Raw genomic sequence first — 27,400 nt, forward strand, 5'->3', positions numbered from 1 at the left:
TGCCGATGATCCGCGAAACCTAGAGATTCGAAGTAACAGGCGGCGCACTCCGGGTATTCTATCGCAGACAAACAAACAAGCATACAGTAAGTACTCATCTAATGCACAGGTAAAACTCAAATAAAAGATCTAACCAGAAAATTCAACATAAGAACCCTGGTTTGCAAAAAGAATCAAATCGATCGAAGCAAAAGAAATCAAATGGCAAAAGAAATCAACTTCGTTCTAGTAATCTGGATCTAGGTCAAATTTTACAGTAGCAAAAACTTGTTTAAGATGATTATTCGGAAAGAGGGTTTCGAGACGAAACTCCAGGCGCTTGAATCGCCTGATTCCGATAAACGAGCGAAAAGTTATACTAAAACGAAAATCGGATCAGAAATCGCGATCAGAAAATAACCGCGGAAAATCCGACGAAAAAGAGAAACGACGAACAGAAAAGAGAAAATATATATATATATATATATTTTCCCTTTTGTTTTTTTTTAAAAAACTGAACGGAAATCGAGGCGGCGGCGGCGAACCTCGGGCATCGCGCACTCTGGCGAGTCGGCGGCGGCGGCTACTATGGGCTAGGGTTTCGGCGCCGCTATGGGCTGGGGCTCTCGGCTCGGGCGCTATATAAAGGCCCCGGCCGGCGGTGTCCTGGCCGAGTATGGCCCATAGTTGGTTCCGGTTTTTTTTAAATAATTACGCTCGGAAAAAAAGAAATACTAAACGGACTCCAAAATTCACGAAATAAATTTTGCCGGGTTTCTAAAATCAAGCCCGATAAAGTGAACATTTTATTGGGCCCTAAATGCAATTTTGAAAAACGCGTATTTTTCCTAAATTCAAATAAAAATACCAAAAAACTTCGAAATAAATCTTATTTGATTTTTTATTAAATCCTCAATATTTCTATATTTTGGGAAAGTCATTTTATTCCCTCTCTCATATTTTTGTAATAGAAATAATTGATGATAAAATAAATAAAATCAAACGATCCTGTTTACACAATTTGAGAAAACTCAAACATGTAAATAACGAAATCCCCAACTCTCTCCGTGGGTCCTTGAGTTGCTTAGGATTTTCTAGGATCAAAACCAAAAGCAAAATAAAATATGATATGCATGATGATCTAATGTATAACATTCCAAATTGAAAATTTGGGATGTTACAAACCTACCCCCCTTAAGATGAATCTCGCCCTCGAGATTCGGGTTGGCTAGAAAATTGGTGAGGGTGGTCTTTGAGCAAATCTTCCTCTCGTTCCCAGGTGGCTTCATCCTCCATGTGGTGGCTCCACTGAACTTTGCAAACTTGATAACCTTGCTGCGAGTGATTCGGCTGGCAAACTCGAGAATCTTGACTGGTTTCTCCTCATAGGTCAAATTGTTATCCAACTGAATTGCTTCCAATGGCACTGTGTCTCTTAACGGTACGTCAGCCATCTCCGCGTGACACTTCTTCAACTGAGAAACGTGGAACACATCATGAACTCCTGACAATCCTTCGGGCAATTCCAACTTGTAGGACACTTCTCCCATACGCTCCAAAACTCGATATGGCCCTACAAATCGTGGCGCTAACTTCCCCTTAACTCCAAAGCGCTTAATCCCTCGAAGTGGGGATACTCGAAGATAAGCTCTGTCTCCGACTTCGTAAACTGTCTCCTTGCGTTTAGAATCTGCATAGCTCTTCTGCCTGGACTGGGCTACCTTGAGTCTATCGCAAATCAACTTCACCTTCTGTTCAGACTCTTTAATCAGATCTGGTCCAAACAACTGGCGGTCTCCAACTTCGTCCCATGACAACGGTGTCCTGCACCTCCTTCCGTACAAAGCTTCGAAAGGGGCCATCTTCAAACTGGTCTGATAGCTATTATTGTAAGAGAACTCTGCATATGGCAAATTATCGTCCCAACTAGATCCATAATCTAGCGCACAAGCTCTCAGAATATCCTCCAAAATCTGATTGACTCTCTCGGTCTGTCCATCTGTCTGTGGATGAAAAGCGTTACTAAACTCTAGCCTAGTACCCAAAGTCTCATGTAACTGCTTCCAGAACTTTGAGGTAAACTGGGTTCCTCTATCTGATACGATACTCCTCGGAACTCCATGCAAACATACGATCCTGGTCATGTATATCTTTGCCAACTTAGCACTGGTGTAAGTGGTCTTTATTGGGATGAAATGAACTACTTTTGTCAATCGATCGACTACAACCCAAATCGAGTCATAGCCTGAACGAGTCCTTGGTAATCCCATGATAAAATCCATGCCTAGCTTATCCCACTTCCATTCGGGTATCAGCAATGGTTGCAACAATCCTGCTGGCTTCTGATGCTCTGCCTTTACTCTCTGGCATACATCACAAACTGCTACATACTCCCGCAATATCCTTCTTCATTCCGGTCCACCAGAAAATATCCTTCAAATCCAAATACATCTTGGTATTTCCTGGGTGAATCGAATACGGTGAATCATGTGCCTCTTGCAGAATCAACTTTCTGATCTCCGGGTCATTGGGTACATAAACACGGTCTTCAAACCATAGGGTGTCGTGCTCATCCTCACGAAATCCTTTAGCTTTTCCTTGCTCATTTTCCTTTTATAGAAGCAATCTCCTTGTCAGATTTCTGAGCCTCTCTGATTTTATCCATCAATGTTGACTGAATCTCCAATGCTGCCACATAGCCTCTCGGAACTATCTCCAAACATAGCTCACGAAGGTTTTCTGCTAACTCCTTGGGTATTTCTCCCGTCATTAACTATTGACATGGCTCTTACGGCTCAATGCGTCAGCTACTACATTAGCTTTTCCGGGATGGTAATGCAATCTCATATCATAATCCTTGATGAGCTCCAACCATCTCCTTTGTCTGAGGTTCAACTCCTTCTGCGTGAAAATGTACTTCAAACTCTTGTGATCCGTGTACACCTCACAATGATTTCCAATGAGGAAATGTCTCCATGTCTTCAATGCATGCACTACGGCTGCTAACTCCAAATCATGCGTGGCATAATTCAATTCATGGAGGCTTCAGTTGTCGTGAAGCATACGAAACAACTCTCCTTCCTGCATAAGCACTGCTCCAAGTCCTCGACGTGAAGCGTCGCAATACACCTCATAATCCTTGGTTTGATCTGGCAAAATCAACACTGGTGAGGTAACCAAGCTTTCTTCAACTCCTGGAAACTAGCCTCACACTCCTCAGTCCATTTGAACTTATCCTTCTTCAACAACTCCGTCATAGGCTTTGCAATCTTTGAGAAATTCTCAATAAATCTCCGGTAGTATCCTGCGAGTCCAAGAAAACTCCGGATCTCTCCAACTGTTGTTGGTGCTTCCCACTTGGTCACGGTTTCAACTTTAGCGGGATCTACTGCTATACCTTCTCCAGATATAACGTGTCCGAGGAATCCTACTTCCTTCAACCAAAACTCACATTTGCTGAACTTGGCATATAATTGATGTTCTCTGAGCTTTCCAAGTACCAAACGCAAATGCTCCTTATGCTCCTCTTCATTCTTCGAATAAACCAGGATATCATCAATGAACACTACGACGAACTTATCCAAAAACTCCATAAACACTTTGTTCATCATGTTCATAAAATAGGCAGGTGCGTTAGTCAGACCAAATGACATAACGGTATACTCATACAGCCCATACCTGGTGGTAAAAGCTGTCTTAATATCCTGTTCTCGAATCTTCAACTGATGGTACCCTGATCACAATCGATCTTGGAAAACACCTTAGCTCCTTGCAATCGATCAAACAGATCATTGATCATTGGTAGTACTTGTTCTTGATGGTTACTTCATTCAATCCTCGATAATCAACAACCATCCTTAACGATCCATCCTTCTTCTCCACTAGAAGTACTGGCGATCCCCAAGGCGAAGAACTTGGGCGAATGTAACCTTATCCAGTAACTCCTTAATCTGCTTCTTAATTTCCACCAAATCCTTTGCAGGCATCCTATATGGTCTCTTTGATATTGGCCCTATGCCTGGCAAAAGCTCAATCAAAAACTCAATATCTCTATCTGGCATGCCTGGCAACTCTTCTGGAAATACATCAGGAAAATCCCTTACCACTGGTACTTCCTCCACAACTCCTGTTAGGCAATTTACTTGTCCTGCGCACATGTCGGATACATACTTGATCCTTCTTCCTTCTGGTGTGGTAAGCAAAATTGACTTACTGGCGCAATCGATGTTTCCTCCATACATCGACAGCCAATCCATACCAGAATTACATCCAAACCTTGGGATTCCAGAATAATTAAATCCGTTGGGAAAACATGCCTTCCTATACTTAATGGCACTTGAAAACATCCTTGTCTGGCCATGTACTCTGCTCCTGGCGAGCTTACTAGCATAGGTGTTTTAAGAACCCTAGTGGGCAGGCTATACTTTTCCACAAATCCCCTTGATATGTATGAATGCGATGCACCAGTATCAAAAAGAACGAGTGCAGTAAATGACTTAACCAAAAACTTACCTATTACTGCATCGGGCTGAGCTTCAACCTCCTCCACATTAATGGTTCACCTGTCCCCTGTTGAAAGGGTTCGGCTTCTTTCCAGAGCTTCCATTGCCATTTTGGCCTTCAGGACATTCATTGGCATAATGTCCGGTCTTCGAACACTTGAAACAGTGACTTGGACTCAGATCCTTCTTGGCTGGGGTTGATGGGGTGTTGCGGTTCTGTCCATTGCTTCCTCCATTCCCATTACCATTCTTGGTGCCATTGTGATTGTGCGAGCTACCTACTCCATGGGTATGCTGAAAATGTCCTCCCGGTCTAGGGGTAAAACGTGGCTTCTGCTGAGCTCCTAATTATACTTTCCTTGTCCATACTTCCTCTTGCGATTCTCAATTTGCTGCTGCTTCCCTTCAATCATAAGAGCACGATCTACCAACTCCTGGTAGTTGTTGAAGGTTGCTACCATCAACTGCATACTCAACTCATCATTCAGTCCTTCCAGAAACTTCTCCTGCTTTGCTGCATCCGTAGCAACGTCATCTGGGGCATAACGTGCTATTACTAAACTCCTCCACATACTGGCCAACTGTCCGTCCTCCTTGGCGCAAGTTGAAACTCACGCTTCTTCATGGCCATTAGCTCCTGCTGAAACATGGGCAGTACGAAAAGCCTGCTGAAACTGGTCCCATGTGACAGTGTCGACTGGAAGTGGCTGTGAAATTCTCCCACCATGATGTTGCGGGTCCTTCAAGCTGATGTGCGGCAAACTTCACCTTCTCCGCATCTGTGCATCCTGCTGTGGTCAACTCCCTAGCTGTCTTGCGGAGCCAATCATCTGCTACTATCGGCTCGGTGCTACTGGAAAACACCGGCGGATTCAGCCTAAGAAAACGGGCTAAGTGATCAACAGGTGGTGGTGGTGGTGGGTTGTTGTTGTTGTTCCCCTGATTCTGATTCTGGACTAGCAACTGCATCAATGTGTTCTGCTGCTGGATCAACTGGGTGAGCTCCGGTGGGAAGGTAAATCCAGGGTCACGTCTCGGAGGCATCTGAGGTTTAGAAAAGATGAGATTTAAGAATAGAGAGGGGTCTAAAGAGAAAACACTACCCATATGCACATGAGGCAAAAGCAAACAATTCACTTCATCAATCAATCAAACAAGGGCATACAATCGATCTAACTATCGCAAAAGTGCTCGGACTACTATATTTACATGGTGGACTACTACTACTGATGAGGTGGTCTACTAGAAATATTCTTCGGTTGCAGACTCCATGATATCTGCTCCTGCTTCATCAACATAGTCATCATTGCTACTATCTTGTTCCGAGTCGGTGCCGATGATGATGTAGTCTTCCGGGCTAATCTCCTTGGGTTCTTCGTCTTCATCTACTGGTGTCGGGCCTCCCATAAATATTCCAATCTTCTTGATCAGATCGTCATTCTTCTCCACCAATACTTCAATTTCTTCTTCATAATCTTCACGTGTAGCCTTGAGTTCTTCCTCCAGTTCCTTGATTCTAGTCTTAGCCTTCTTCAGATCTATCATGTCGGCGCACATCTGATTCTCCTGTCGTCGAATGTGCTGATTTAACTCCTGAATAAAAGCTGCAATTGATCTATCCTTCCTGGTGCTGATCATCTCCCAGTGTTCATCTCGGCCGCAAATCTGGTAGATAGTATCCTTGAGATCCTTGCGGTAGACTTCTCCAATGCGTCCCATGGCATGTGAGCTGCCATGCTCTTTCCTAGACTCCAAGTTGGTGCATCAAAAAAACTCTATGGGCTCAGTGACTGGCATGAACGTCCTTCCTTGGAACTTGAACTTGAATCATCCAGCGCTCTTCTTCAGGTAAAGTGGCGTTGTAGGTTCCCGTGAAGCTTGGTACTCCTATGTTCAGGTATCTAGTGACTTCCTTCAAGTGTCCAAAGGGTGTATCTTCATCCGGTTGCGTGAACTTGTTCCTTGCAATCCGCCATCCTAAAAGAGTAGAAAAGATAGAGGTCAGAAGAGAAGAGAGTGAGTAGTGATCTAGGTCTTTAGCTTAGTGGTCGTGTCCTACAGTCAGCGTGTGCTCTGATACCATCTTGTAGCGACCAGACCTCAAACGGTCCAATCTCTGTGCTCCGGTGTCATCCCTGGATCAGTAATGCTGACACCACACAGTACGAAGGATTTATAACAGAGTAGCAATCACACACTTATTACATCGAGTGTCTCAAAAGAGAACTTATTACAATAAATATGGCTTAAGGCCATCTAATAACGATAACAGCGGAAGGCTTGGAAGATAAGTGAGTCCATCAACTCCAACGGCATCACTGAGTATAGAACCACGACCTAAAACTCCTTAATCGTCGTCTGAAAAGTCTGCAACATTAACGTTGCAGCCCGAAACGGGTCAGCACATGGAATATGCTGGCAAGGTAACACATAGAGAATAATGGAATGAAACAGCTATACTATATGCATATTTGGCTGGTGGAAAGCTCTATGGTTATAGTTTTGCGTAAAGCCAATTTTTCCCTACTTCAAAGGAATAAATTTAATTACTATCATGGTGGTTGTTAAACATTGAGAATGGTTGACAGCATTCTCAATCCCAATTAAGCATCATCATTAAACAAACCCAACAAACTTAACTTTAGAGTAACATGTTGAGATTCACATGATAATCCAGGTACTAGATACTCAAGATGTCCATAACCGGGGACACGGCTAATCATGATTAGTTTATTACACTCTGCAGAGGTTTGCGCACTTTTCCCCACAAGACTCGATCGCCTCCGTTGGATTTCTCGCACTACATGGTGTTTGAGAAACGGATGACCGAGACATAGTCTTTCAGAAGCGCTAGCACCTTACGTTGGATAGACCGGTACACCTACTTTCCCCTACATCTGCTAGTCTACCCTGTAAGAGTTCGCACGACTTAATCAACTATGCCAGAGCCCATAATGGCTTGTGGCTGCACACGGAAGTTTCTAGTATGAATAATCTTATGATCCCTTTGAGCCTGGGTGGCGGTCCAAAAGAAAAACAGGCAAGTCCTGATAGAAACCAGGTGCCTCAATCCACCCAGATGTGTATTTAAGTTGCCACCTTAAGTAAACCATTAAAATTAACAAACTCACATCTGTCATGGATATCACTCACCCAATCCACGTCTACTAGCATAGCATGGCATAATAAGCAAACGTAGAAGTAACTCCCAAAGGTTTCATAATAAACAGGTAATAGGTACTACCTCATCTACTTCCCATCCCACAATTTAATTAGATCCTAATCATGCAATGTGTGAGGATTGATCTAATGCAATAAAACTGGGTTGTAGAAAAGCTATGATCAAAGTGTTACTTGCCTTGCTGATGATCCACGAAACCTAGAGATTCGAAGTAATAGGCGGCGCACTCCGGGTATTCTATCGCAGACAAACAAACAAGCATACAATAAGTACTCATCTAATGCACAGTTAAAACTCAAATAGAAGATCTAACCAGAAAATTCAACTTAAGAACCCTGGTTTGCAAAAAGAATCAAATCGATCGAAGCAAAAGAAATCAAACGGCAAAAGAAATAAACTTCATTCTAGTAATCTGGATCTAGGTCAAATTTTACAGTAGCAAAAACTTGTTTAAGTTGATTATTCGGAAAGAGAGTTTCGAGACGAAACTCCAGGCGCTTGAATCGCCTGATTCCGATAAACGAGCGAAAAGTTATACTAAAACGAAAATCGGATCAGAAATCGCGATCAGAAAATAACCGTGGAAAATCCGACGAAAAAGAGAAACGATGAACAGAAAAGAGAAAAAAAAATTTCCCTTTTAAAAAAAAACTGCACGGAAATCGAGGCGGCGGCGGCGAACCTCGGGCGGCGCGCACTCCGGCGAGTCGGCGGCGGCGGCGGCGGCTGCTATGGGCTAGGGTTTTGGCGCGGCTATGGGCTGGGGCTCTCGGCTCGGGCGCTATATAAAGGCCCCGGCCGGCGGTGTCCTGGCCGAGTACGGCCCATAGTCGGTTCCGGTTTTTTTTAAATAATTACGCTCGGAAAAAATAAATAAAAAGAAATACTAAACGGACTCCAAAATTCACGAAATAAATTTTGCCGGGATTCTAAAATCAAGCCCGATAAAGTGAACATTTTATTGGGCCCTAAATGCAATTTGAAAAATGCGTATTTTTCCTAAATTCAAATAAAAATACCGAAAAACTCTGAAATAAATCTTATTTGATTTTTTATTAAATCCTCAATATTTCTATATTTTGGGAAAGTCATTTTATTCCCTCTCTCATATTTTTGTAATAGAAATAATTGATGATAAAATAAATAAAATCAAACGATCCTGTTTACACAATTTGAGAAAACTGAAATATGTAAATAACGAAATCCCCAACTCTCTTCGTGGGTCCTTGAGTTGCTTAGGATTTTCTAGGATCAAAACCAAAAGCAAAATAAAATATGATATGCATGATGATCTAATGTATAACATTCCAAATTGAAAATTTGGGATGTTACAGCACCGCCCCCCTCTCCTAGTCCAATTCGGACCAGGGGGAGGAGGCGCGCGGCCCACCTTTGGCTTCCCCTCTCTCTCTCCACTAAGGCCCATATGGCCCATTACTTCTCCCGGGGGGGTTCCGGTAACCCTCCGGCTTTCCCGTTTTCTCCGAAATCACCCGGAACACTTCCGGTGTCCGAATATAGCCGTCCAATATATCAATCTTTATGTCTCGACCATTTCGAGACTCCTAGTCATGTCCGTGATCACATCTGGGACTTCGAACAACCTTCGGTACATCAAAATGTATAAACTCATAATATAACTGTCATCGAAACCTTAAGCGTGCGGACCCTACGGATTCGAGAACGATGTAGACATGACCGAGACATGTCTCCGGTCAATAACCAATAGCGGGACCTGGATGCCCATATTGGCTCCTACATATTCTACGAAGATCTTTATCGGTCAGACCGCATAACAACATACGTTGTTCCCTTTGTCATCGGTATGTTACTTGCCCGAGATTCGATCGTCGGTATCCAATACCTAGTTCAATCTCGTTACCGGCAAGTCTCTTTACTCGTTCTGTAATACATCATCTCGCAACTGACTCATTAGTTGCATTGCTTGCAAGGCTTAAGTGATGTGCATTACCGAGAGGGCCCAGAGATACCTCTCCGACAATCGGAGTGACAAATCCTAATCTCGAAATACGTCAACCCAACATGTACCTTTGGAGACACCTGTAGAGCACCTTTATAATCACCCAGTTACGTTGTGACATTTGGTAGCACACAAAGTGTTCCTCCGGCACATGGGAGTTACATAATCTCATAGTCATAGGAACATGTATAAGTCATGAAGAAAGCAATAGCAACATACTAAACGATCGGATGCTAAGCTAATGGAATGGGTCATGTCAATCAGATCATTCAACTAGTGATGTGATCCCGTTAATAAAATGACAACTCTTTGTCAATGGTTAGGAAACATAACCATCTTTGATTAACGAGCTAGTCAAGTAGAGGCATACTAGTGACACTCTGTTTGTCTATGTATTCACACATGTATTATGTTTCCGGTTAATACAATTCTAGCATAAAAAATAAACTTTTATCATGATATAAGGAAATAAATAATAACTTTATTATTGCCTCTAGGGCATATTTCCTTCAATATTCTGGCCCAATAGTGATGTACTGTTTCCTGGGGCTCTTGCCTGATGTGGGAAAGATCGCTTATGTTTGGGTGGGTGGGTGGGATTGAGTCCGAACCCTTACCCGATCTGAGATCCAGGGGCCGAGGAGTTTCCAATCTTGGAAGTTCCGGTTCCGGGGTGTTGCCCGATAATCCTGGCCCGCTGCCTGACTCTAGGTTCAAGGATTGGGTGTTGTCCTCCCGCAAACGGGTATCCGGCTCGGAGAGCTCAGGAATTCGGACACAGTTAGTCCTCAAGATAGAGGAAAAGTCGCCGCATTGTTCCTCCACCACCGCAATATGATGGGCGACTGGTGGAGAGTTAATCTCCCTTTGGTCGGGTTTAAGCCCAATCCGATCATAGTCCGTAGCGACTCCTGTCGGTGGGAACGACACCTATGGGATCACAAGAATCCCTACTATGGTTAGCGGGGCGCGGGGTCGTGAGAAGAGCGGATCAAACAGATAGCACACGGTTCGTTTATCCAGGTTCGGGCCGCGAGGATGCGTAAAACCCTACTCCTGCTTTGGTGGATTGTATATCTGTGTTCTTGAGCTAGCTATGGGGCGTGAGGAGCTCCAAAAAGCCGAATCCTTCTCCTGGTCGCCTCGGGCCTCCTTTTATAGGAAAAGGGGTTGCCACAGTGGCACACAGGAGGTGGAAAGGGTACAGTGATGCGAGGTTATCCCTCGCATTACATGACAAGGCGCATTCAATGTGTCTTGCTTAGGTGTCCTTGCTTTATCGGGGACGGGGGAGAGACCTGTCTCGTCCGTCGCCGCTCCCTATTGTGTCGACACGCGCCCTGGCCAACGGTGCATGCGATGCCATGTAGGCAGGCAGGCAGCTGAGGTGGCGCAGTGGTGGGTCTCCATGAAGATCTGCATGCCGCCACGCAGGTGCCTGCCCAGCTGGTTGGTTCGGCAGCTGCATGCGAACGGCGGCGGAGGTTTGGTCGGCGTTGGCCTGATGGTGGCCCTACGGGTGTTCTTGGCAAGGGCCTTGCCGGGGCCCCGGCAAGGGTCTTGCCGAGGCGCCTGTTGTCATCCCCGGCAAGGCTCTTGCCGGGGGCCTTGTGGTCCTCCTTGGCTGGGATCCCGCCAAGGGTCGTCATCTTCTAAAGTGTGTATATGATCTTGAACGTCTTCACAAAGATCTGCATGCCACCACGGGGATGTCTCCCGAATCCTTGCCCCATGGGGGCAGTGGACTCAAGGGTGACTCGCTCCGTAGGTGTGGGGCGAATTGCCATGGCAAGGGTCTTGCCGGGGTTGCTAAAACTGCCCCCCGGCAAGGATCTTGCCGGGGGAGTCCGCTTCGTCCCCTTTGCTCTTTGTGGTCTTGGTCTTGGCGTCGTTCTGCTTCTCTTGAGCTTCGGTCTTACCTTGGCTCACCTCCCTTGCCTTGCTCGGTGTGGTGGTGCCCATGGCTCAGACTGCCCGTGCACAGTTATAGGGGTACAAAAAGTGTACCCCTCTTTTTGTACACCGACAGGAGCCCCCGGGCCTGAGCCACACGTAAGCGCAACCGCGTCGTTGGGCTAGGCCCAAAAACGGTGCACGGGCAGGGGGAGCGGTTTCTACCGCGGTAAGTTTCTTCGCGCGCTCCGCTTCCCATGACTCCCGCGCGTGGCGCGGCATGGGGAGGCGTGTGTGACGTGGGCGGCATGCGTGGGGCTGAGCTCTGCACGCATGCGTCATGTCGTAGTAAAGGGGCGGTTCGCGCCTTCCCCATAGACGGAGGGAGGCGTGGAGGCGCGGCCCATTTACTGAATGGGGCCGAGGCGCGGTCTTCAAGGCGTCCACTCCCCACGATCACGGGGTGGGGAGAGGTCGCCTCACCCGTTCCCTCGGTTTTGCACGTCCGCCACGTGCCTCCCATGCGCTCGGGGTGGCGAACGGTGGAGGCAGGAAATCGGGCCGCCGCGGGCTGGGGCAGTGGGTCGGTCTCGGTTCCCTGTGCCTTCCAAGTCTTGATTGGCCGAGCGGGGTGGCCGAGCCCCCAACCCCGTTCCTTTATAAAGAGCGGGAGGGGGGATGGCATCCCGCATTCTTTCATCTTCTTCTTCCTTCAGCTTCTGCTCCTCCCTTCCATTCGTCATGGAGAGAGGAAATCCCGGTCCTTCAACGGTGGCGGCGAGGGTCGCCGCTCGACAACGCGTCCCTCCTTCTCCCACTCCTGCATTGGTAGAGCCAGCTGCGAGGGGAACGGGGAGGGGGCGAGGCCGGGGTACTCGGGGAAGTGGAGGACGGGGCGGCGCGCCGGCCTCGCCTTCGCCAGCAGCTCCTCCTCCAATGGAGGGCCATGTTGGGGATGACCCTTGCGAGTTCTTCGTTAGGCTGCGCCGGCCGCCGCGCCGTTGCCTTCTTCTCCCGACTCCATTTGCACGGGAGATGGAGCTGGATCCGCCGGAGTCGTTGCGGCTGCACATGAGGGGCTACGGGATTAGTGGCACGCGGGTTCGCGTCGACTTCCCCGCTCCTCACGTGATGTATCTTCGTCGGGGATGGAAGACGTTTGCTCGTATCCACAGCTTGTCGAACAGGCTCACCCTCCATTTCAAGCTGATGGAGGGTGGTCTTCTTTCCGTCAAGGTCTTTGGAGATCTTGGGACCCGCCTGAAGTGCTGCGTGGAGAGCTCCTCCGACGATGAAGACTCCTCCTCGAGCGAGAGTGACGAGGAGGACAGCGACAACGACGACGAGGGTGGTAGGTGGCAGGATGATGGGTCCGACTAGGCGTCGGCCCCGTTGTCCTGGGGTGATGCTGGCAGCAGCAGCATCTGTACCAAGCCCCTCGAACTCCTCGTGGCCATCTCCTTGAGCGGCTGGCGTAGGAGGTGCGGGGAAGGCGAAGAAGGCGGATGGCGGGCCGACAATTCGGAGTACGCGGGCATCGAGCCTTTGTTGCGTATTGTCGGTCTTGCCGCCTCGTCTTCCGGCTCTTCTACTGTCATCATCATCACCAGCCTCTCGTCGAGGTGGCTACCGAGGTGTTCTTCTGGTGCCTTCTGCAGCTCATACCTCGCCTAGGCGCCCCTTTTGCCCTTTTCGCCTCCTTGACCTGCCTCCTGAGGTGAGGGACAAGAAAGGGATTACAGGCACCTTATCTCTTTTTAGTTTGTAAGCCTTCGGGCCTTTGTTGAATTTAAAACTTGTAATCCCATCACATGTTTTCCATTCCCTATGGACTGTACCTGAGTGGAATGTTTTTAATGAAAAAGGGATGTTTGCCGGGTCATTTGTTTGCGGGTGGAACCCACGACAAGGAGTAAATCCTTGATATCTCTAAGATAAACATTTCCTTGCCCGGCAACAGGCCTTGCCATCCTCCCACTTCGCTCGACCTTTCTCACGCTTTTGGCGGAGGCAGGGACGAGGCGGGTTCAGGCTCCTTGTTTCATCCTTTTGCTGCCGCGACTACGACCAAACTTGGTCCCAGGAACGAGCCCTAGGGCCTAGAGTTAGGGGAGCATGGTAGTTTAAGGAGAAACGTGGTTTCACATACCTCAGTCCATAATGGAATGCATGATAAGGGATGAAGAACTTATCTGAAGCTGCAGCCCCCGGCAACCCTGGCTTGCCGTGGGTGAATCCTTGCTCTTGCAGCCCCCGGCAATACTGGCTTGCCGGGGCCCAGATGCTGGTCTGTCCCCCTTCTCTTTTTTTTCCAAGTGGTTTGGCAAGGATATCTGCGTGTCCTATGAACCAAAGAAGACAAAAGAAGGACAAAGGGACGCACACTCGACCTCTAAGCTAGGGGTTAGTCGCCGCTAAGCACTATCAACCCTAACCAAGGATGAGACTCGACCTAGCATGCATGCTATAACTTAGGGCGCCAACACTTCATTTATTTATGCTCAGGGTCTGCGCCTGGCTTTGTACAAAGGGTTACATGCATCATCGGCAATGCTTGTACAAAAGGTGGCTTGCCGGGGGGGCCGGCAAGCCGCGCCTCACGGGTAAAACTTGTGAAGATGCTCAATGTTCCAAGAGTTACTCGCCGGAACGGCATCTTCAGTCTCCAGGCGGACTGTGCCGGGCCTGGTGACTCATATTACCCGATAAGGGCCTTCCCACTTCTCACAGCCGCCCGAAGATGATCTTCCTCAAGGAACGTTGCGTCATCTTGCCGCAGTTGCTCTTGCTAAAGCTCATCATAAGCGAGCACTCGAGGTGACCCGTATATGAGTTCAGTGGGGAGAAATGCTTCTGCCCCGTATACTAGGGCAAAGGGTGTCTGGCCGGTAGCTCGATTTGGCGTCATTCTGATCGACCAAAGAACCGTCAGCAACTCATCAAACCAGCGCCTTCCACTCTTGTGCAGCCTGTCAAAGGTCTTTGTCCTTAGGCCTCGCTGCACTTCAGCGTTTGCTCTCTCAGCTTGACCATTTCTTTGTGGGTGAGCAACGGAAGCAAAACAGACTTTGCTGCCGAGGTCTTGGGTATATTGCATGAAGGTGCGGCTTGTGAACTGCGTGCCGTTGTTGGTGATGACCCTGTTGGGTACACCAAAACGGCACACTAGTCCCTTGAAGAATTTGACAGCTGACTGAGCTGTAACCTTCCTCACCGCCTCCACTTCTGGCCACTTTGTGAACTTGTCGATTGCGACGTACAAGTACTCAAAGCCCCCGACAGCGTGGGGGAACGGGCCCAGTATGTCGAGCCCCCAGACCGAGAAGGGCCAGGAGAGAGGAATGGTTTGAAGTGCTTGAGCTGGCTAATGAAGCTTCTTTGAATGGAACTGACACGCTTCACACCTGGTGACTAGTGTTGTTGCATCCTGGAGGGCGGTGGGCCAGAAGAAGCCTTGCCGAAATTCTTTGCCGGCAAGGGCCCTTGACCCGATGTGGGATCCACATATGCCTCCATGTATCTCCGCCAACAGCTCCAGTCCTTCCTCTCGAGGGATACACTTCAATTTCACACCGTTCGGCCTCTTTCTGTACAGGACGTCATCGACGAACTGGTACATAGTAGAGCGACGGGCTACTTTTTCTGCTTCTTCCTGCTCCTCAGGATGTTCCCCTGTTTGGAGGAATCGGACGGTATGCTGTGCCCACGCTGGAGCCTGGGGTTCGACAGCGAGGACTAAAGGCATTTCCTCCACTATAGGAGCGGCTGTCTCGACGGCAAGAGCTTGACGCTCCACCGGAGCTAGCCGTCCCGTGGCGGGCTCAGTGTCCCCGGCAACATCCTTGCCGGCGGCTTCGAGGAGCTCGGCGGGATACTACTTGCCGGGCCCTGATTTCCTCCTCTTGTTTTGCTCTATTGATGGATCAACGGATGGCTGAGTTAGCTGAATCACAAAGGTACCTGGTTCCACAGGTAGCTTGAGGGCAGCACGCTTTGACAGGTAATCGGCGATGTCGTTCTCTGCTCGGGGAACGTGCTCCGCCTGTATACCGTCAAAACACTCTTCCAGCTTCCTCACTTCATCGACGTAGGCCTTCATCAACGGGCTCTAGTAATCCTTGTTGACTTGTTTGACGACAAGTTGTGAGTCGCCTCTGACGACGAGTTTCTTGATCCCGAGGTCCGCCGCGATCCTAAGACCGGCAAGCAGCCCATCGTACTCAGCCGTATTGTTGGTTGACACCTCCCTGGGGAAGTGCATCTGGATCACGTACTTGAGGTGCTCTCCAGTGGGAGCGACAAGCAGTACGCCAGCCCCGGCGCCTTGTAAGGAGAAAGCTCCATCAAAGTACATGATCCAATTGCAGCTTGCCTCCTTGCCGGGGAGAGCAGTCTCTTGGGCTTCTTCGTCAGGCGTCGCGGTCCATTCTGCAATGAACTCCGCCAGGACTCGGCTCTGAATCGTCGAAGTACTTTCAAACTTGAGGCCAAAGCTGGACAGCTCCAGTGCCCACTCTACAATTCTTCCCGTTGCATCTGGATAGTGCAATATCCGTTGCAGAGGGAGCCGAGTGACGACAGTGATCTCGTGTGCCTGGAAGTAGTGACGCAGCTTCCTCGAGGCCATAAGAAGGCCGAAGAGCAGTTTCTGCACGCCGGAGTACCTTGATCTAGCCCCCTGCAGGAGGGAACTAACAAAGTAGACCGGGTGCTGCATCATTTTCTTCTTCGGCGGCACTTCAACTGGTTGTGTCGTCTCTGCATTGGTGGTGTCGGGCTATGTCGCTGCCATTACCTCGTCGTCAACCTCTCTCTACGCTACTAGTGCGGCGCTCACCACCTGGTTCATCGCCGCCAAGTATAGCAGCAACGGTTCCCGGGGCCTAGGCGCAACTAGTATTGGCGCGGAGGAGAGATACTTCTTCAAATCTTGCAATGCTGCTTCGGCTTCTGGTGTCCACTCCATTGGGCCCGCCTTTTTCAAAATCTTGAAGAAGGGAAGGGCGTGCTCGGCGGACTTGGAAATGAACCTGCTCATGGCGGCAACGCAACCAGCAAGCCGACGCACATCCTTGACTCACTTGGGTGCTTCAATCTGTTCTATAGCTTTGATCTTGTCCGGATTGGCCTCTATCCCACACTGCGACACAAAGAACCCGAAAAGTTTGCCGGACGGGACGCCAAAGACGCACTTCTCAGGGTTCAGTTTGAGGTTGATCTTGCGTAGGTTTGCAAATTTTCATGTAAATCCGGTATGAGGGTTGCCCTGTTCTTGGTTTTGACCACTATATCATCCATGTAAGCTTCCATATTTCTATGGAGCTGGGGTTCAAAACCAATCTGGACCGCCCTTGCAAATGTCGAACCAACACTCTTCAACCCGAAAGGCATCCGCATGAAACAATACGTACCACATGGGGTGATGAATGCCGTTTCTCTTCGTCTTCTCTTGTCATGAAGATCTGGTGATAGCCGGAGTAGGCATCGAGGAATGACAACAGGTCACACCCAGCTGTGGAGTCAACAATCTGGTCGATGCGCAGCAACGGGAAGGGGTCCTCGGGACAAGCCTTATTGATATCTATGTAATCAATACACAGCCTCCACTTCCCATTTGCCTTGCGCACTACCACCGGATTGGCCAACCACGTTGGATGGAGCACTCCTCCTACCAAACCCGATGCTTCCAGTTTCCGGATCTCCTCTGTGATAAACTCTTGTCGTTCCAAAGCTTGCTTTCTGACCTTCTGCTTGACGGGCCGCGCATGAGGATAGACAGCAAGGTGGTGTTCAATCACCTCCCTGGGAACGCCGGGGATGTCAGAAGCTTGCCATGCAAACACATCGACATTCGCCCGCAGGAAGGTGACGAGCGTGTCTTCCTATTTGTCGTCAAGGGTGGAGCTTATGGTAAAAGCTCCTCCCGTGCCGTCCTCATTGACAGAAACCTTCTTGGTTCCCGGCGGTATGGCCCTGGACTTCTTGTTTCCGCCGGTGGAGCTCTCTGGCACGTCCTCGACAGGAGTGCTACACTCCGAAGAGGTGCGCTTGCCGGAGTTGGTGTCCGAGGTCTCACCGGTCTTCTTCTTCTTCCCTCCCGGGGTCCCAGCGGCAGGAGCAAGTGCCCTAGTGGCGGCAGCTGCTGCAACTGCTTGCTGGTATAGTTAGTCAGTGCAAATCAGCGCATCTTTCTTATTGGAGGGTATGGCGATGATTGCCACAGGTCCTGGCATCTTTAGGGTGTTGTAGGCGTAGTGTGACGCCGCCATGAACTTAGCCAGCGCTGGGCGGCCAAGGATCCCGTTGTAGGGCAAGGGGATCTTGGCAACATCAAACATGATCCTTTCTGTCCTGTAGTTCAGATCACTTCCAAAAGTCACGGGCAGCGTGACCTTTCCCTTGGGTTGACTTCTTCCCGGGTTGACCCCCTGGAACGTGCCCGTTTCTTCAAGGTCTCCATCAGGAATCTGCAGCTTCTCGATCACGGTAGGTGAGATTAAGTTCAGACCGGCCCCGCCATCGACTAGCATCTTCGTCACCTTGAGGTTGCGTATTGTTGATGAAACCAACAATGGCAAGCACCCGACAGCAGTAGTGCGATCAGGGTGATCCTCAGTGTCAAAAATGATAGGTGTGCTGGACCACTTCAGCGGCCTTTGGGCACCCAACGACGGCTCCGCCGCAGTAATCTCACACGCCCACTGTTTAAGCTGGCGGTGAGAAGAATGCAGCGAGGCGCCGCCATCGACGCACATGGCCTCCATAGCTTTCTGAAATTCTTGGTCGCCAGACTCATCGTCCTCTTTGTGATCATCGTCTTCTGGATTTTTGTCACGGCCCCGGGGGGGCCTCTCCTGCTGTTTATCTTTGCCGCGACGGCCCGCCTAGCCGTCACGCTTCTTGCCGGACCCCTCAGCACCGTCCTGGCCTTTCTCCTTGTCCCGCCTCTCATATTCAGCCCTCTGCTTCTCAGCAAGGAGCTCAACCTGTCGGCAGTTCTGGAGATCATGGCCTTTGGTGCGATGGATCTTGCAGTATCGCTTGTCGGACTTTCCTGGCTTCTCGGCAGCCGCTAAGGCTTGGCAGGCGACACATCCAGCAATTTCCTTGCCGGGGTCATCTGCCTTGGTTTTCTTGGTGGAGCCGGTGTCATCAGATCCCTCGACGGCAAGCACGGCTTTACCTTTGCGCTTCCTATTGCGGCGCCAGCCTTTCTTCGCCGGGGCTGCAGTATCCTCATCTGAGGAGTCGGTTTCCACGCTGGCATCTTCACCGGGGTACTTCCTTCCCTCTTCAGCTCGGGCACATCTGTCAGCAAGAACATAGAGTTCTGCCACATCTTTCACCTTGTTCATTGCCAGCTCTTCGCGCATCTTGCGGTTACGCACGTTCTGATGGAACGCGCTGATGATAGCGGCAGGGTGAACATCAGGGATATTGTACTGTATCCGGCTGAACCTCTGTATATACTTGCGGAGACTCTCGCCTCCCTTTTGGGGAATGACGTGCAGGTCGCTTGCTTGGCCATGGGCTTGGTGTCCTCCAGTAAAGGCGCCCACGAAGTCATGGCACAGATCCGACCAGGAGGAAATAGAGTCTATTGGCAAGTGCATCAACCATGACATGGCGTTGGGTTTAAGAGCCAACGGAAAGTAATTCGCAAGCACCTTATCATCGCGGGCTCCGGCAGCTTGCATCACGATGGTGTAGATGCTAAGGAACTCAGACGGGTGGGTCTTGCCGCTGGACTTTTCGCCAACGTCAGGTTTGAAGGTGCGGTGAGTGGGCCACTGGAACTGCCGCCGCTCACGGGTAAAAGCCGGGCAACCTACCTCGTAAGGTAGGCCTCCAGGGCTCTTCGGGGCCGGTTGGTTCACAGCAGGCCCTGCTCGCCTGTCCGACTGGTGGCGCGCTCCGCGCCGGCGCTCGATAGTGGTTCGAGCGTCTTCATGTTCTCGTTCCCGAAGAACTTGGCGCTGGTCACAGTGGGTCCATGGGTCAGACGACGCTATGGAGACGTCGTCGCCCGCAACGTCGCGATGAGCTGGCGTCCATGGTACCGGGCGAGGAGGAGGCGAAAGCACTGTGGTCGCGGCGCCGCCGGCTTTCCCGCCACTAGTGCGTGGGACTCCGCCGGAGCGTCGACCCAGGGGCTCCACCGGACCCGGTTCGTCTTTGTTGGCCACCGCAACAAGGCTTCGGGTAATGGCTCTCCATTCGTCGAGTTTCCCCGTAGTGGGAGGAAAGTCGAGGAGCAACTGCGCGTGTGCCAGGGCTTCTGATGGCGTTGGTGGCAGCGAAACCTGCATGGATCACGACGCGCTTCGACTTCTGACCATGTCAAAAGGAGCTCTATCACAACCCCGCGGTCGCATGCCATCTTCACCAGCGCCTCGGCGAGCGGGCAGGTCTTCTACGTCCCAGGAGTGGGGCTCGGGGCTCTTCCCGCGGCGACGCCCGGGGTCTTCGGCGTGATTATGCCATTCGTCGTGCGCCGCCTGAGAGGAGCGCGCCGTTGGCGCCGGCGTGGGAGTCTTGGAAGCCCTCGCGTCGCCTTCGGGCGGGGTGGCAGCGATCTTGGAAGGCCCCGCGCCACCCGCCGAGGGCCTGGCTCCGTCTTTGGATTTGGCGGTGTGCGGCCCGTTACCAGGCGCACGAACATCGCCGCCTCCCAAACTCCGGCTGCTGGGACGATGTTGGTGTTCGCGAGCGGCGCCCCAGGTCCTTTCTGCGACCGGTCCGCTGCTCACCCGCATCGGGACGGGATGTACGGCTTCCGACTGGCCAACCGCCACCGTTGTCTTCTTCTTGGGCGCCATGATGATGAAGAGGCGCTGGACTAACTGCTAGAGACGATTCTCACAATTGCACCCCCTACCTGGCGCGCCAAAGATGTCGGTGGGAACGACACCTATGGGATCACAAGAATCCCTACTATGGTTAGCGGGGCGCGGGGTCGTGAGAAGAGAGGATCAAACAGATAGCACACGGTTCGTTTATCCAGGTTCGAGCCGCGAGGATGCGTAAACCCTACTCCTGCTTTGGTGGATTGTATATCTGTGTTCTTGAGCTAGCTATGGGGCGTGAGGAGCTCTAAAAAGCCGAATCCTTCTCCTGGTCGCCTCGGGCCTCCTTTTATAGGAAAAGGGGTTGCCACAGTGGCACACAGGAGGTGGAAAGGGTACAGTGATGCGAGGTTATCCCTCGCATTACATGACAAGGCGCATTCAATGCGTCTTGCTTAGGTGTCCTTGCTTTATCGGGGAGGGGGGAGAGACCTGTCTCGTCCATCGCCGCTCCCTCTTGTGTCGACACGCGCCCTGGCCAGCGGTGCCTGCGACGCCATGTAGGCAGGCAGGTAGCTGAGGTGGCGCAGTGGTGGGTCTCCACGAAGGTCTGCATGCCGCCACGCAGGTGCCTGCCCAGCTGGTTGGGTCGGTAGCTGCATGCGAACGGCGGCGGAGGTTTGGTCGGCGTGGGCCTGATGGTGGCCCTACGGGTGTTCTTGGCAAGGGCCTTGCCGGGGCCCCGGCAAGGGTCTTGCCGAGGCGCCTGCTGTCATCCCCGGCAAGGCTCTTGCCAGGGTCCTTGTGGTCCTCCTTGGCTGGGATCTTGCCAAGGGTCGTCATCTTCTACAGTGTGTATCTAATCTTGAACGTCTTCACAAAGATTTGCATGCCACCACGGGGATGTCTCCCGAATCCTTGCCCCATGGGGGCATTGGACTCAAGAGTGACTCGCTCCGTAGGTGTGGGGCGAATTGCCACGGCAGGGGTCTTGCCGGGGTTGCTAAAACTGCCCCCCGGCAAGGATCTTGCCGGGGGAGTCCGCTTCATCCCCTTTGCTCTTTGTTGTCTTGGTCTTGGCGTCGTTCTGCTTCTCTTGAGCGTCGGTCTTACCTTGGCTCACCTCCCTTGCCTTGCTCGGTGTGGTGGTGCCCGTGGCTCAGACTGCCCGTGCACAGTTATAGGGGTACAAAAAGTGTACCCCTCTTTTTGTACACCGACAACTCGCAAGGCGGCGATGCGATCCAAGAGCTCGTTTAGGGAAGAGAGCTCCATTGGATCCATCTGCTCGGCAAGTTCCGAGTTAACGTGGAGGCTGTTTTCGATGACCCGAGAAGTCATCGTCGGCGCAGCGGCCGAACAGGCGGTCATGATGAAACCGCCTAGCCGGAGAGTTTGGCCGATAGCCAAAGCTCCCCAGCAGTAGTGCCTTCTTTAAAGACGAGACGAGACATCCTTCCTTATGGCGACGGCACAGTGGAACTTTCAGTGAAAGCACCAATGTCGGTGTCAAAACCGGCGGATCTCGGGTAGGGGGTCCCGAACTGTGCGTCTAGGTGGATGGTAACAGGAGACAAGGGACACGATGTTTTTACCCAGGTTTGGGACCTCTCGATGGAGGTAAAACCCTATTCCTGCTTGATAAATATTGGTGATATGGGTATTACAAGAGTTGATCTACCACGAGATCAGAGAGGCTAAACCCTAGAAGCTAGCCTATGGTATGATTGTTGTCCGTCCTACAGACTAAACCCTCCGGTTTATATAGACACCGGAGGGGGCTAGGGTTACACAGAGTCGGTTACAAGGAGGGAGATCTTCATATCCGTATTGCCAAGCTTGCCTTCCACGCCAAGGAGAGTCCCATCCAGACACGGGACGAAGTCTTCAATCTTGTATCTTCATAGACCAACAGTCCGGCCAAAGGTTATAGTCCGGCTGTCCGGATACCCCCTAATCCAGGACTCCCTCAGCCACCTTGCTGCACTTTATTTACTTTTGTTACTTGTTGCTCGTTACAAATTATCTTACCACAAAACTATCTGTTACCACTTATTTCAGTACTTGCAGAGAATACCTTGCTAAAAACTGCTTATCATTTCCTTCTGCTCCTTGTTGGGTTCGACACTCTTACTTATCGAAAGGACTACGATAGATCCCCTATACTTGTGGGTCATCACACATCCATAGATTCATTATTATTCTCAATCAAAGTAGACAAAGGCATATCATTAGGATCAGAAGAAACACTTTTATTAGCAAATAGTTTCATAAGTTCATCCATCTTTCCTCTCAAAACATTAATTTCTTCTATCGCATGCACTTTTTTATTAGTAGAACTTTCGGTGTGCCATTGAGAATGATTAACCATAATATTATCTATGAGTTTAGTAGCTTCTCCTAAAGTGATTTCCATAAAAGTGCCATTTCTGATAACAATCGCACCATGCTCGATACTTCTTGTGCTGGCTCTTTTACGACGAAGACTATTGAATTCAAATGGAATTTATTGAATAGAATTAAACGCAACTCTGAGGATTGGGATCTCGACGAAGGTAAGGAGTCAGGTATGACACCTAAGTTTGATTGTGTTAAATCTTTTATGGATACCGATGTTTTTCATAAATTTAGCACTAAATATGGACTTGACTCTGAGATAGTAGCTTCTTTCTGTGAATCTTTTGCTACTTATGTTGATCTCCCCAAGGAGAAGTGGTTTAAATATCATCCTCCCATAGAAGTAAAAGTAGCTGCATCTATTAAAGTTGAAGAAAAGACTGTCACTTATAATGATCCTATTGTTCCTACTTCTTATGTTGGGAAACCACCTTTTCCTGTTAGAATAAAGGATCATGCTAAAGCTTCAACTGTGGTTCGTAAAAGCAATATTAGAAGTTATACACCTCCTGAGCAAGTTAAAGTTGAACCTAATATTGATATTGTTAAAGATCTCTTGGCTGATAATATCGATGGGCATGTTATTTATTTCTGTGGTGAAACTGCTAGAATTTCCAAACCTTGTGCTAAAGATAAACACAGACCTGTGGTAGGCGTGCCTGTTATTTCTATTAAAATAGGAGATCATTGTTATCATGGCTTGTGTGATATGGGTGCTAGTGTTAGTGCAATACCCTTTAACTTATACAAAGAAGATTATGCATGAAATTGCACCTGCTGAGTTAGAAGATATTGATGTCACAATTAAGCTTGCCAATAGAGATACTATTTCACCAATGGGAATTGTTAGAGATATTGAAGTCTTGTGTGGGAAAACTAAATATCCTGCTAATTTTCTTGTCCTTGGTTCCCCACAAGATAGCTTTTGTCCCATTATTTTTGGTAGACCCTTCTTGAACACTGTTAATGCTAGGATAGACTGCGAAAAGAATGTTGTTACTATTGGCTTGGGTGATATGTCTCATGAGTTTAATTTATCTAAATTTAGTAGACAACACCGTGAAGAAGAATTTCCTAGTAAGGATGAAATTATTGGTCTTGCTTCTATTGCCGTACCTCCTAGTGATCCTTTAGAACAATATTTGCTAGACCATGAGAATGATATGTTTATGAATGAAAGAAGGGAAATAGATGAAGTATTCTTTAAACAGGAACCTATTCTGAAACACAATTTGCCTGTTGAAATCCTAGGGGATCCTCCTCCACCCAAGGGTGATCCCGTGTTTGAGCTTAAACCGTTGCCTGATACTCTTAAATATGCTTATCTTGATGAAAAGAAGATATATCCGGTTATTATTGGTGCTAACCATTCAGAGCAAAAAGAAGAGAGATTATTGAAAACTCTGAAGAAGCACCGTGCTGCTATTGGATATACTCTTGATGATCTTAAGGGCATTAGTCCCACTCTATGTCAACATAAAATAAATTTGGAAGAAGATGCCAAACCAGTTGTTGATCATCAACGAAGGCTGAATCCTAAGATGAAAGAAGTTGTGATACGTCTCCGTCGTATCTACTTTTCCAAACACTTTTGCCCTTGTTTTGGACTCTTAATTGTATGATTTGAATGGAACTAACCCGGACTGACGCTGTTTTCAGCAGAATTGCCATGGTGTTGTTTTATGTGCAGAAAACAAATATTCTCGGAATGACCTGAAACTCCACGGAACATCTTAGAAAAAATAAAAAAAATCCTCGCCAAAGATGAAGACCAGGGGCCCACACCCTGTCCACGAGGGTGGGGGCGCACCACCCTCTAGGGCGCGCCCCCTACCTCATGGGCCCCTTGGAAACCCTCCGACGCCAATTCCAACTCTATATATCTGCTTTCGGAGAGAAAAAAATCAGAGAGAAGAATCACCGCGTTTTACGATACGGAGCCGCCGCCAAGCCCTAAAACCTCTCGGGAGGGCTGATCTGGAGTCCGTTCGGGGCTCCGGAGAGGGGGATTCGTCACCGTCGTCATCATCAACCATCCTCATCACCAATTTCACTACAAGAAATATGTCAACTTATGACCACCACTATTGGTCACTGAAAGGTCACAAATTTCCATTTATGACCTTTTTGTGACCAAAAACATAAGGTCAAAAGCTGGGCGTCGTAAACTGACTATAGCGACCTTTCTTCTGGAATGGTCGCAAACGTTTATGACCAAAATAAGTCCACTGTGGCGTTTTGGTCACTAGCAACCTCCCCAGGCCACGTAGGCATCCAGCGTGGCAAGCTGATGTGGCACAAGATTCAGCCCGGTCCAATTCGGTTTTCTACATGGGCCTAGCCCAAGAATTCGGCCTTTCTATATTTTTTTTCATGTGAATTATTGTTCAGCTAAATGGACCAAGCCCAACATTGCAGCCTTTTTATTTTTGGGTTCACTATTCAGGCGGGTCCCCATTGTCATGTTCTAGTACTGGGTCCTAGCCGTCAGGGCAATATTCTTCATTTTTTTATTTCATGCAAATTTATACCTGGTATTTATATTAGCACACAGAAAACACATGAAATACTTCAAATATTATCAACCATCAAAGTATTACATCATATAACACACATACAAATGTGATAAGCATCAAGTTTACAATCATATGAGCCAGTTCTGCTCCATAAGTGTACAATCACATGAGCCAATTCTGCTCCACAAGTGTACAATCACATGAGCCAGTTCTGCTCCACAAGTGTACAATCACAAGTTCTGCTACATCATACACACATACGAACTATGCTTCACGAAGAAACATGAGCAGTATAATGGGCTTCATTAATGCAAAACTTAACAGTTGACAGCAATGTTAGAACTATGTTTCCTCCGACTTCTTTGTCCTGATCAGCATCTGCATGTTACAGAACAATATTGATCAATTATAAGCCACAACTTCAAATGCCCATACAATTTGTGGTTGCTTACAAAAACAAAGCAAGCGAGTACTCAGGAGCTTTGGTTAAAACCCATCAAACAGAGATAAAAACTTGCAAATTATACATCCACTTACAACATAGCAAAAGGAAAGAAAATTACACATGATTAAGTAATATATATCATTCATGTTGGAACAAAGAGCAGACTAACTGACACAATGTGGTAACTAAATCATTCAATCCCTGAGACTGATTGGATGTCAGTTTCTTTTACTGCCAGTACCTATTGGTAAATTAAATTACTAATCAGAGGAAATATTTAAGCAGCCCAATTACCTACCAGATGAAAAAATTTAGATGAAAAAATAACCATGCAAATCCAACCTGAAGTTATTATAGCAGGCCAATGTAGAATCTAGTTAAATTATTTCAAAAACATCTATTGAACCCTAGTGTTGATTGTATCTGCATCTAAACTGAATACTGATCCATAGTATAATTCCCGACTATAATATAACAGAAGACTAAAGATTCTACGTACTTAGGACTCAACTAATAAGTGAGAATGATCTGATTGGTATGCAAAAACAATCTTGTTTTATTTGTTTATATACTAAAACAGACATATCTTCCTTATGTGAAAGAAGTGGCTTCCTTCTTTAGTAGTAGTAATCGTTCCATGCAAATTCAAACTGTGTGTGTATGCTTGATCATGGTCTAGAGATTACACGCATAGAGAACAGAATCCTAAACAAAATAGTATCAAACAGCGGGTGGGTGCTCAAACCTATTTACATACACAAGCAACACTTAAATCATAGCATGTGCATATACTTGGTGTCCACATCCAGGTGGTTCAGAATGTACTCAACATAATCTAATAAAAAGGAATTGGGGAGCAAGAGGAGAGGAGGTGGAGATGGACGTGCTACCTATTGCTGGCGGTGTGCCTTGGTGGTCGTGCTTTGAGCTCCTCCTGAAGCTGCTCACTAACCTGCAAGACAACAAGACCATGGTTGAGCTGCCAACACAGGCACATACATTAAAGTGGAAGATAAGGAGAAGAACCTGTAAAGAAGAGAGGTGCTCTGTCCTCCGTCCGTGCCCATCCTCCTCCTCCGTGCCGATGTCAAACAACCTCCGCTTCGTCGCTTGCAAGCACCATGCGCCCTGGTTGGCCATGACGCCCTTGTCCTCTGCCTGCACGGATGAAACCAAAGAATCAGTACAGCTACACTGGCCACATAATACAGACCATGGTTCAGTTGAGATCTCTTAAACTACATCATCACAGGAACGACGAGCAAGTTTAGATCTTAAAAACTAATTGTCCATGCATTAGTCTTAGTGCTCCATCAAAGAATCACTAATTTGCTCTCTAGCATACAACAAAGTTTAGGGAAAACCCAAACATGAACAAGACACTTATTGTGCAGGACACATAGCTATTTCATTAAGCATTGATCTAATCTAGAAGGGCAAGATTAGCAGGCAAGGCAAATACTTAGCCAAACATGTGCACCTTGACCTTGTCAATAATAGTACTACTAGAAGTAATTAATCTGAGCATGGATCTAACCGACAACATCATAGAGACCATCTGAGCACTACACCATGAACAAAGCCAGCTAATTTGATTCACTAGTACACATTTAGCACACCGTCAGGCTTTATGGATCAAAATAATTTGATGTAAACACGATAGCTAGCTGGTACCAGTAGCGAGCTCCTGTTCTTGTGCTGACAGTGACGCATAACCAGC

Source organism: Triticum urartu, chromosome 6 (genome assembly GCF_003073215.2).
Source record: "Triticum urartu cultivar G1812 chromosome 6, Tu2.1, whole genome shotgun sequence".
NCBI lineage: Eukaryota > Viridiplantae > Streptophyta > Magnoliopsida > Poales > Poaceae > Triticum > Triticum urartu.